At 37.9% G+C, this 13,001-nt stretch overlaps 1 protein-coding gene across 11 annotated transcripts in view; it reads left to right on the top strand.

Moving 5' to 3' along the window:
• Positions 1-13,001, top strand: part of LRRC4C (leucine rich repeat containing 4C) — an 846,136-nt gene that overhangs the window by 592,623 nt on the left and 240,512 nt on the right. Inside the window, exon 5 of one of the 11 annotated variants that reach the window (XM_073348029.1) lies at positions 4,441-4,536. The exons of the other annotated variants lie outside the window; for them this stretch is intronic. The gene's annotated coding sequence lies outside the window, so the exon portion shown is untranslated. The remainder of the gene's footprint in view (positions 1-4,440; positions 4,537-13,001) is intronic. 11 annotated transcript variants of the gene reach the window in all.

The raw sequence follows: 13,001 nt of genomic DNA, 5'->3' as shown, positions 1-13,001 counted from the left end.
CAACTAGGGATCATGCAAAGTTTAGGCACTAGCTTGATCCTAGATTAGCTGTGCACTAGACCGGTCTGCCAGTATAAATTAATGCAACTTTGAGGATGCCTTATTTTGTACTGGCTGTCAAAGACCCCAGTGGGTTTTTATAGCAACAGAAGAACCCAGGGATATGGGGAATGGCCTGGTATTGCCTCAAAAGTTGTGATCCTCCCATAGTCATTTGGGTTCAGGGCCAATTTGTTGGTATTGAGCTGTGCAAAATGGCCAGACCATAGCAAGGAGCAGGACCTCAACTATTTCTGCTGGGCACAGTAAAACAAATTCCATATTCCACTCAACTACAGAACAAGGTTTAGGAAGGGAAGTGAATAACGTCTCCAGCTGAAAAAAAAAATGAAGGGAAGGGAGAGAATATAGGTTATCAAAATATATCCATCAATTCTAGAAACCGGTGAGGACATTAGTTGCTATGCTTTGCCAAAGGCACTGTGGAATTTGATAAAAAAACTACTAATTGTCAGGATTTAGGTTTTACAGCTTGTCCAAAGAACAAATGTGGAAAAAACCTGGAGGACGAACTATGTAGCTTTTTATATTTATGTGAAATGTATACATTATATTGTGCTACATTCCAACAGTGCATTCACAAAGACATAGACAACCCCGATATTTTTTACATTAATTTGTATAGCATATATCCTCTCCAATGTGAGACTTAGACAAGTTGTCTTTTGTTTGTCTGTCTGTTTTTGTTTGTTTTTTGTTTTAAATTTAATAGAAATCAGCTGATATGTTGGGTTTGACAGCAGTATGATGGTCCGTGATCAAGTTCAGATTTCCAAAACGGGACAAAAAGAAAATAAATAGACTTATTCACCAAATCTCTCCAGTGATGCTCTCCCTAACATCTGTAGGTGGCATCATACTACCTTTCTCACAGAAACCACCAAGAACTAAATGGGCCATGGATACTGAAAGATCTTTTCACTCTCTAAATGTCATACATGTAATGCAGGGTTGAGGCATAACAGAACAGTGACTTAAACAGTTTTGAAATGTTTATCCCTTGTCTGCAAGAAGTCCTTTGGCTTGAGCTCTGGGTGTAGGCAGTCCTGTTTCCTTAGGTTATTGGAACTCTAAACCTTCGAAGATTGTTCTTAACCTTAATTGTCATGGCTTGTAAAGACCTAAATTTTTAATACATTTTCACCAAAGATAGAGTCCTGCGGACAATTCCCATGCGATACTGAAGATTTACTTTACTGCATTCATCAAAGGATTGCTTAGAAGAACATGATAATGATTGTTCTCTTTTTATTCTCAGGGGTTTTTTTTCCCCAAAAGAGAAAATAGACTATATTAATTAGGATTGAATGTTTTAATGTTCAGACTGTTCAATGTACTCAAAAATACATTTCTTTCTGATTTAAAGTCAAAACCATGATTTGAACTCTTATTCCCATTTCAATCAAGTTGAAGTGCAAGAAGTTTACCCCTGGCAAATATAGAGTTTAGCATTCGGAGTGTCTTCTATTGTTGCTACCTAACTCTTAAAGTCAGCTAAATGAATGCAGGATTTTTTTTTAATTTGCATTATAGTAATACCTAGGGGCCTCAATTAAAGATCAGGGACTCCTTGTGCTACACACTATACAAACAAGTAATAGAAAATGAGTCCCTGCATCAGAGAGTTCATAAACCAGGTTTATGGCAAGATGCACCAGAACAGACAAACTTCAGGTTAGGGGTGGGAGGACAAAGTTATGGTACAATGCAGATGTTTCATGTAAAAAGCAGTATTCTCAATTCTCAACCTGCCTGAGCATTGTTCGCTATGTAGCTAAGGAATGTAAAGAAACTGGAGAGTGCTGCTCTGAATTGGGTGAAGTGTAGTGATGGCATTAACTGTTGTAGGGGAAACAAAGACTTGTGAGTTCAAGACTTGGGCACGATCTTGATCTGTTTTGCTTTAAAATGTATTTATTTCCAGTATTTAAAAAGACACTATTGTCTTTATGTCAGTCAGTAGTTACAGTTAAGTGATTTTACACTTGTCTCCAAGTTTTCTGGACAAATTTTGTGGTTTTACAGCCACATTCTCCTGTCTTTCTTTTCCCTGTAAAAAAATCCATATAAACAAGGGGGAAACTCACCAACCGACTGACATATGGGTGGTAGGGGGGGAAGGGAAGTGAAACTGACAACACAAAAAAGTGCTATCAAATATGTAAATTAAACAAGCTGAAAAGGAAAGCAAATTGTCTTTTTTTTTTAAATGCCTTAGTCTAAATAATTTTAGGTTTACTAATAATAGTTGCACAGAGATGTGATTTTTAATCTGGTGTCCTTTTAAAGGTGATTACAAAGTTTGCAAAATAAAGTAAAATGAAATATAAATAATTTTATAAATAAATAAAATGAAATAATTTTATTGCAAGATTGCAGAGGGAACTTTACCTAGATATTTTATTTGTATAATCTATTATTGCTTAATTCTGGAAAATGCTGAGTACCCTCAACTCCCAGTCCCTCAGAGTATTTTCTAGTTTATATTTTCAAGCAGTTTTTCAAACAACTTTCCAGTGTTGGGGTTTTTTGATTGTTTATTTTCTTTGTCTCTGTTCAAACAATGTAAAAGGGAAAGAACCCACCTTCCTGTGTACCATCATTGCATCCAGATCCTTTTAGTCATTTGGTATGGTGGCGTATTTGTGAGCTTTCTAGCTATTCTACAAAGTCTTCCTTTTCTGATCAAAGATGGGTTACCTGATTAGAGGTCTAAGTAATAGAAGGTGATGGCAACCGTTAGCTTGTTTGGCTCTAATGAGGTAGGTAGAAAGGTGACTCTGACCGGGGGACATTCTTAACTTTTCCTCCTTTTATATTTTTATTTAATGGTTTGACATTCTATGATAATTATCATTGTTTCTGCCCAGTTTTTTCCATCTGAAATAGTTCTCACACAGATCAGTGCATCTTAGTATCCATTTTTTTTAAATGCAGTAGCAATGTTAGACAGTGACAGCTGGAAATCTTAATTGGTCTGATAACAGAAAACGTAATGACTATTCATAGAGTCATTTATTCTTTCTGACCTTGCCATTCAATCAAAAGTTAAATGCTCATTTTTATTTGGGAATATTAAGGATGCTGAGAGACGGAGATGGAAAAATCACTCTTGTGAAAAAGACATTGTTAAAAGGGCCAAATAAAAAATTGAGCCTCATTTATGGCCTGGAGGAGCCACCTCTCAGGGACCTCACAACCATTTCAGTGATAGCCCTGCCTTCTGACACTGCCCATAAGAACATAAGGATGGCCATACTGGGTCAGACCAAAGGTCCATCCAGTCCAGTATCCTGTCTACTGACAGTGGCCAATGCCAGGTGCCCTAGAGGCACGAACCTAACAGGTAATGATCAAGCGATCTCTCGCCTGCCATCCATCTCCACCCGCTGACAAACAGAGGCTAGGAACACCATTCCTTACCCATCCTGGCTAATAGACATTAATTAACTTAACCTCCATAAATGTATCCAGTTCTCTTTTAAACCCTGTTATAGTCTTAGCCTTCACAACCTCCTCAGGCAAGAAGTTCCACAGGTTGACTGTGCGCTGAGTGAAGAAGAGCTTCCTTTTATTTGTTTTAAACCTGCTGCCCATTAATTTCATTTGGTGGCCCCTAGTTCTTATATTATGGGAACTAGTAAATAACTTTTCCTTATTCACTTTCTCCACAACACTCATGATTTTATATACCTCTATCATATGCCCCTTAGTCTTTTCTTTTCCTAGTCTCTTTAATTTCTCCTCATATAGAACCTGTTCCAAACCCCTAATCAATTTAGTTGCCCTTTTCTGAACCTTTTCTAATGCCAGTCAATCTTTTCTGAGATGAGGGGACCACATCTGTATGCAGTATTCAAGATGTGGGCATACCATGGGTTTATATAAGGGCAATAAGATATTCTCCATCCCTTTTTTAATTATTCCTAACATCCTGTTTGCTGTTTTGACTGCCGCTGCATGCTGCATGGACGTCTTCGGAGAACTATCCATGATAACTTCAAGATCTTTCTCTGATTAGTTGTAGCTAAATTAGCCCCCATCATATTTTATGTATAGTTGGGGTTATTTTTTCCATTGTGCATAACTTTACATTTATCCACATTAAATTTCATTTGCCATTTTGTTGCCCAATCACTTAGTTTTATGAGATCTTTTTGAAGTTCTTCACAGTCTGCTTTCGTCTTAACTATCTTGAGCAGTTTAGTATCATCTGCAAACTTTGCCACCGCACTGTTTACCCCTTTCTCCAGATCATTTATGAATAAGTTGAATAGGATTGGTCCTAGAACTGACCCTTGGGGAACACCACTCGTTACCCCTCTCCATTCTGAAAATTTACCATTTATTCCTACCTTTTGTTCCCTGTATTTTAACCAGTTCTCAATCCATGAAAGGATCTTCCCTCTTATCCCATGACAACTTAATTTACGTAAGAGCCTTTGGTGAGGGACCTTGTCAAAGGCTTCTGGAAATGTAAGTACACTATGTCCACTAGATCCCCCTTGACATGTTTGTTGATCCCCTCAAAGAACTCTAATAGATTAGTAAGACATGATCTCCCTTTACAGAAACCATGTTGACTTTCGTGCAACAATTTAAGTTCTTCTATGTGTCTGACAATTTTATTCTTTACTATTGTTTCATCTAATTTGCCCGATACTGATGTTAGATTTACTGGTCTGTAATTGCTGGGATCACCTCTAGAGCCCTTCTTAAATATTGGCGTTATATTAACTATCTTCCAGTCATTGGGTACAGTAGCTGATTTAAAGGACAGGTTACAAACCAAAGTTGATAGTTCCGCAATTTCACATTTGAATTCTTTCAGAACTCTTTGGTGAATGCCATCTGGTCCTGGTGACTTGTTACTGTTAACTTTCTCAATTCCCAAACCACCTCTAATGACACTTCAGTCTGTGACAATTACTCAGATTTGTCACCTACAAAAGACGGCTCAGGTTTGGCAATTTCCCTAACATCCTCAGCTGTGAAGACTGAAGCAAAGAATTCCTTTAGTTTCTCTGCGATGACTTTATCATCTTTAAGTGCTCCTTTTGTATCTCAATCGTCCAGGGGCCCGACTGGTTGTTTAGCAGGCTTTCTGCTTTTGATGTACTTAAAAATTTGTTATTACGTTTTGAGTTTTTGGCTAGCTGTTCTTCAAACTCCTTTTTGGCTTTTCTTATTACATTTAATTTGGCAGTGTTTATGCTCCTTTCTATTTACCTGACTATGATTTGACTTCCACTTTTTAAAAGATGCCTTTTTATCTCTGACTGCTTCTTTTACATGGTTGTTAAGCCATGGTGGCTCTTTTTTAGTCCTTTTACTGTGTTTTTTAATTTGGGGTATACATTTAACTTGAGCCTCTATTATGGTGTCTTTGAAAAGTATCCATGCAGCGTGCAGTGATTTCACTCTAGTCACTGTACCTTTTAATTTCTGTTTAACTAATCTCCTCATTTTTGCATAGTTCCCCTTTCTGAAATTAAATGCCATAGTGTTGGGCTGTTGAGGTATTCTTCCTACCACAGGAATGTTAAATGTTGTTATATTATGGTCACTATTTCCAAGCGGTCCTGTTATAGTTACCCCTTGAACCATAAGAGTGCTGGATGTCTTGTGGATTCTTGCTAAGATGCAACTGGATTAAAACCATCAACTGATTTAATAAAAAAACCCATAAACATAAGAATGACCATACTGGGTCAGACCAGTGGTCCATCTAGCCGAATATCCTGTCTTCCGACAGTGACCAATGCCAGGTACTTCAGAGGGAATGAACAGAACAGGCAATCATGTCATCCAGCCCCTGTTGTCCACTCCTAGCTTCTAGCAATCAGTTGCTAGGGACACCTAGAGCATGGGGTTGTAGCCCTGACCATCTTGGCTAATAGCCATTTATGGACCTATCCTCAATAAACTTATCTAGTTCTTTTTTAACCCTGTTATAGTTTTGGCCCTCACAACATCACCTGGCAATGAGTTCCACAGGTTGTCTGTGCTTTGTGTGAAGAAGTACTTCTTTTTGTTTCTTTAACACCTGCTGCCTCATTATTAATTTCATTGGGTGACCTCTGGTTCTTTTGTTATGGGAAGGAGTAAATAACACTTCCTTATTAACTTTCTCCAGACCAATCATGATTTTATAGATCTCTATCATATACCCTCTTAGTCATCTCTTTTCCAAGCTGAAAAGTCCCAGTCTTTTTAATCTCTTCTCATACAGAAGCTGTTCCATAACCTTAATCATTTTGTTGCCCTTCTGTGTACCATTTCCAATTATAATATATATATTTTTTGAGATGGGGTGATCAGAATTATATGCAGCGCTCAAGGTATGGGTGTACCATGGACTTATATAGTGGCATTATGATGGTTTTCGTCTTCTTATTTATCCCTTTCCTAATAGTTCCTAACATTTTGTTTGCTTTTTTTTACTGCCACTGCACATTTTCAAAAAAATTATCCACAATGACTCCCAGCTCTCTTTCTTGAAGGATGACAGCTAATTTAGACTGTTTCATTTTGAATATATAGTCGGGATTATGTTTTCCAATGTGCATTACTTTGCATTTATCAGCATTGAATTTCATCTGCCATTTTGTTGCCCACTCACCCAGTTTTGTGAGCTCCTTTTGCAACTCTTCGCAGTCAGCTTTGGACTTAACTTATCTTGATTAATTTTGTATCATCTGCAAATTTTGTCACCTCACTATTTATCCCTTTTCCAGATTGTTAATTAATATGTTGAATACTGGTCCCAATACAGATCCCTGGGGAACACCACTATTTACCTCTCTCCATTCTGAAAACTGACCATTTATTCCTATCCTTTGTTTTCGGTCTTCTAACCAGTTACTGATTCATAAGAGGACCTCCCCTTTTATCCCATAATTGCTTAGTTTGCTTAAGAGCCTTTGGTGTGGGACTTTGTTCAAGTGCACTATATACACTGGATCACTCTTGCCCACATGCTTGTTAATAACCTTAAAGAATTCTAATAGATTGCTGAGGCATGATTTCCCTTTACAAAAACAGTGTTGACTCTTCCCCAACATATAATGTTCATCTATGTTTCTGATAATTCTGTTCTTTACTATAGTTTCAACTGATTTGCCTGGTACTTATGCTAGGCTTACTGGACTGTAATTTCTAGGATTGCTCCTGGAGCCTTTTTTAAAAAAAAAATGGTGTCACATTAGTTATCCTCCAGTTATCTGAAATAGAAATAGGTTATGATATGTGATAGGTTACATACAAAATATGATAGGTTACATACTCCAGTTAGTATTTCTGCAATTTCATATTTGAGTTTGTTCAGAAATCTTGGATGAATACCATCTGGTTCTGGTGACTTATTACTGTTTATTTATTTGTTCCAAAACCACCTCTATTGACATATCAATCTGAGACAGTTCCTCAGATTAATCAGTTTATGTCCTGAAACATGAGTTAAAAATATAAGAATGGCCATTTTGGGTCAGATCTATTGTCCATCTAGCCGAGTATCCAGTCTTCCAACAGTGGCCAGAAGACCCTTATCACTATCTTCATTAGTATTGCTATAGGCATATGAAAAGTCTTTAAATTATCTGTTTCTTTTAAACATTCCATTCAGAAGCCTTGTTTGGTAGATCTGTTTCAGGAGACTGAATTCTGCAGGGCAACTACAAATTGTGTCTCTAAATATAGCCTGTTTATTGTTGCTATACTTACAGATTTTGCAATGAAATTAAACAAAAACAAAACAAACATGCAGTGACTATTTTTGATTATATTCCCAATGTTAAATCAATCTCTAAGGATCTGGGTACTGCTGACCAATAGCAGCATTTCATGCCTTATCTGAATTTCTTTGGGCACTACTATGTAGATGCATTCCAGTAGTGAAGAGAACCAATTCTTGTGTGTATTTATGCTGGTGTGTGTATTAATTTATGTAGGTGTATGTACAGTAAGTGTAGTGCAGGCTTTCACCTCATCCATTACTCTTTCTCTGGGTAAAAGATCCTATCTTCCACACCATCAATATTCACGTCATTGATTCTCTTGATCAAACACTGTCCTCTGCATCAGTGGAGCTGGTTTTATTAGTGGAAGGTACAGGTCTTGTTTTGTGTCGGAATTTTCACAACTGTCCGTGTTTGCTCATTTGCCAAAGGAAAGTCAGAGAGAGAGTGGGAGAAAAAAATTAGTGAGTCACCCATTAGATATTAACATGGAATATATAAGTGTTGCTATTTGGTGCTAAGGATGGGAGTTGCTCTGTTTGGAATCTAAGCTGAGATACAAAATGAAAATATATTGGACTCTGTGGAGGGCAAACCCTTGGCAAAAGCATCCCATGCTCTTTAGTACTGTTGACAAGCTTGGAAGCATAGCTTTCATTAATTCAGCCTGTGCAAGGCACTTTCCTTTTAACTCGCCTAATTGAGCTGTTGCCTACAGCTTCCTGAGTGAGCCTTGGCTACAGAAACCTGGAGGACAAACACATGTTGACTTGGATTAGAAGGGGCTCCGCTAAGTAGTAAAGTCTGATCTAGTTTTGACAGATGCATTAGTATACTCAGTTGTAACAATTTCTTTACCTGCAAGAAGGGTTTGTTGCACTCTGGATAACTTTTGTTGGAAATGGTGTATTTTTGATTATTTGGCAATCTGTTTTTCATTCAGGCTTCTGGAGCTATAAAAAGACAACACATTGTTTTCTTATACACCAGGCCTAATCTCGCAAGCAATATAAGCCCAAGCCTGAACAATTCTTGGATGGGAGATTTCCAGGGAACCCAGGTTGTTAGAAGATATGGTAATGGTGATGTCATAGGTAACATTTTTCCTTTTGAATCTGTATGAACCAACTCACCAACATATTGGTAGAGGGTGATGTGCGGCTGGAAATGAAGACAGAGACGGTCTTGACAACTTGTGGTCATTACAGATCCACTGGTGCTATATGGTGCTATATGATGCCTTAGTGTACTGGCCAAATTTGAACTGGCTAATTACATTCCGCTGCTCTAAATTGCCGTGCTCTTTCCACTATATATAGTGAGCCTGATTCTCTGTTGCCCTGCACTTCGTGTAGTCATTTACACAGTGCAAAGCGAATGTGGAAATGCTACCAAATCAGAAGCGTAGTGTTTTATCATTGCATTGGTGTAAGTGACTGCATTAGGTGCAGGGTAATGAAGAATCAGACCCACATTTTCTATCCTAAGTGCTGTCTGATGTGAAGTGTTAAACAGTTTCCATGTTCTCCCCCAGAGGCAGCTGAAACAACTCCTGAAAATCTAATGAGCTGAAGTGTGGCTACACATGTGCAGATGCTCCAGCGGGGGAAAGGATACAGATGGCTTCTTTTCCCCACATATAGGATGCCCATACATGAGGCAGCCAATATACTGTCTTATAGCATCTCTGAGTTGCAAGGCATCTCCAGAGGAGTAGAGAGTGCATGCTACAGCCTCCTAAGGAGTGGTACACTAATATGCTTCCTCTATGTGCTGAACAGCTATTGGAGGTTCTCTGAGCTACAATGAATCCCATCGTTCTCTCAAAAGATGGTGTAGTTTCACCTCCAATATGGGCCTTTGCCTAATAGGATGATTAGGGCTTAAAGGTTTATTAGAGAGCAATAGTTTGTCTCCAGTGTTCCCTAACATATTCTCCCTGCACAGTCAAAATATCTCTGACTCCTTCAGTTCACTCTCTACATTCTGTCTTATGCACCTCCGGCTGTGAAAGAGAATGTGGCCCGTGGTTTGAAACACACTTCGAAATCCTTCGGGAAGCAAAGAGCTATATAATTGTGAGATGTCATTATTATTACAGTATGTCAACTCATTTTCCTGTGCAGATGAGTTTCTTTGTTTTACACTTGCTCCTAAAAAGGCTGAACAAAATCTATTTCCTGAAATCCAAGGGAATAGCTAATTCTCTAGCGGAGCAGAAAGAAGAACCTTTCACTGACTCTCCTGTCTGAAAAGCATCACTGATGTGCAGTGGGGGGGAACAAGTAGTAAATTTAATTAATAATGGATTTTTGCACCTCTCAGCTTCCAAAATAGAATGTTTCTCCCATTTTATAGGGTTTTATTTTATTAGCCACAAAAAGAGAAATAATGGTTCATTTAACTATGTCAAAGACAATCTAAACTCTCTGCTATTTACTTTCCTTTGTATAAATTTTAATGCGTTTTTAATTCCACCCCACTGGTTGGTAAACCAACCATTGAAGTTATTGTTGCCCTGTAATGTATTTCAGTCATTTCTAATAAACCTGGACTTTAAGATGATGTATTATTATCTCTGTAAGCTATGAAAATGTATCCACTGCCTGCACTGGAGTAGGAGCTTCAGCCCTTTCATTACTTAGAGTAGATTTTAGTGAAACTGAACCAAACAAAAATGACCAAGTGTAATACAGTCAGTTTTTAACTTTGCAGCTTTCTTTGATGGAGGAACACAATTCTATCTGATTCAGTCACGCTATAAAATAGTGCAGTCCTAAAATATAGGTTTTGTGGAGTAACAGAATAAAAGGCAATGGGGTTATATAATCTAATATCAATACTTTTTTCATATTTTTTTTTATTTCAAAGATTTTTTTTTCTATTTGAACTTTACCCCTCCAGCAGTTTGTAGTCTCTTTCTCCTTGACTTAGTGGGGTTTTTTTTCCCCCTGGTAGTGCTCAAATATCCTTTGTGACTAAAATCAGAGAAGGAATCCTACACCTTAAATCTGAACTTTAATAATTGGAAAAGTGTAGAAAGTAAAAATAATCAAATAAAATTACAAAGTTCTACACTAAAATATGTTATCACGAGATGCACAATTTTTCTGTGGAGATAATCTTCCCTGATTGGCACTTGTACCATAACCATAATTCACTCAGTTCTTAATTTCCTGAAACCATATTAGAATTATTTATTACTATTGTTGGTTTGTTTGTTTTTGTCAGGGCTTTGGAGCTGTGCTCCGGCTCCACTCCAGCTCCAGGCAAAAACCTGCAGCTCCACAGCTCTGGGCTCCACTCCAAAGCCCTGGTTTTTGTGTTTACTACAGTAATGCCTAGGAACCATTGGAGAATGGGTCCCCATTGTGCTAGTCACTACACAAATGGAGAATAGTAGCTACTCCAGTCCTTGCTGCTGCAATTCACAGCTTCCTAAGAGTTTCCTCTGTTTCTTTTACAACATGCTTGCATCTAGAATCTTCCAGTTCCTGAAACTGGCAGCTTTTTGTATCTCCAAACACGTATTATAATCTCTGTGTGTAAATAATTGGCTACTCAGCTGGTGCTTTTGACTGGCAGCTCGACAATTTTCTTTCAAGAAATCTTTCTCAATTCATCCTGAGTTTCCCTCACTTTCAGATTGCTCAGGTGCATTAGCAAGGTAATGTGGACAAGCTTATGCAGACATTGTTCCTGCTGTTAGTCTTTCACTTTCCACCAGCACTAAGTATATCTTATCAGGGAAGTTCTGTCTTAAAAGAACTAAAGGGTTCATTTATTCAGGACTTTGAAATGCCTTTGACCATAATTTCTAGAGATGAGCTATTCAAGTAGATAAGTGATTTCTTATGAAATTTCCCTTAAACCTTTGTTATAACTCTTTCTGTCTGTATATGGCAAAATACATACATTTGTATTAAGCAGCTGCTCTGTCTGACCTGTTTACTGGAATCTGCCTAATTCAAAGTTTTCATCATTCAAATTTGTATTGCAATTCAGTGGAGCAGCTACTTATAAGAGGATTTTCCCTCCATCCTCTTCTCCCCAAGCTAAGTTAAGGTACACCAAGGTCCTGTTTTGAGCAGGGGGTTGGACTAGATGACCTTCTGGGGTCCCTTCCAACCCTGATATTCTATGATTCTATGATTCAAGGGACCATCCTATGAACAGCTAGCCCAGGCTAAGATGGGTGGGTGTGTGCAAACACTTCCTTTTTAGGGTACCACTCCCATATTAAGCTGAGTTGTATGCTCTTTTTGCTGGAAGATATGGGCATCATATGGGGAGTTGAAGGCTATGGCAACCAACTCTGTTTCTTTTTTTGTTGTGAAACAAATAACTTCACCTCTCTGGGACTCAGTTTACATTTGTCTGTTTTTTAAAAGGTAGGTAATGACAGTGTCAGAGTGGTGCTGTGAGGATTATTTTATATTAATTGCACTAACAATATTCTGGATGCTGTTCAAATACAAGTTGAAACACATCCCCTGCTCTGAGTAGCTCACAACCTAAAAAAGATTAATTAGTTAATGTTTAAAAAGCATGTTGGAGTGCTAACTATTATGATTCATTCAAATGACTACCAAATACCATTTCATGATATTCCACAATTACTACTCTGTATTTTACAGATCACTGGTGGAAGGAACCTGGCACGCATTTTATTGATACCTGTCAGCTACAGTCAGCTGGCTTTTCATAACACTAATAAAAAGTAAATGACTGGCTGTTTATTTTCTATTGCAAACCACAAACCTCATGAATGGTTATGGACTATTTTGATTCTAATCTTTACTGTACTGCTAATACAGTTAAGATCTCCTTGTTCATGACCTGAGATGTTGTTTCCGCTATCAGATTGCAGTTGGGATGGAAAATCGGCATTTCTGCTTCCCAGATTCATGTCAAGTATACATCCTCAGATTTGTGACATACATTTCCATTTGCTGAATTTGTTCAGGATGAGACCTGAAAATCTCTGAGATGGTGGGGGCAGATAATAAAAAGTATGTAATAAGTGGATAAGAGCAGCAAGAATGATTAGGGACTGCAGGGAATGATTTATGAGCAAAGATTAAAAGAGCTAAATATATACTGTATAGTTTATCTTAATGATGGATTGAGTTAGGGAGAAGGAATCTAAGGGAAAGACATTATCATCATCTGCATTACACCAAGGGCTGAAATGTGCCAGTTAGT

This window comes from Lepidochelys kempii, chromosome 6, assembly GCF_965140265.1.
Source record: "Lepidochelys kempii isolate rLepKem1 chromosome 6, rLepKem1.hap2, whole genome shotgun sequence".
NCBI lineage: Eukaryota > Metazoa > Chordata > Testudines > Cheloniidae > Lepidochelys > Lepidochelys kempii.
The sequence above is the reverse complement of the archived record's forward strand: the minus strand, read 5'-3'. Positions and strand labels throughout refer to the sequence as shown.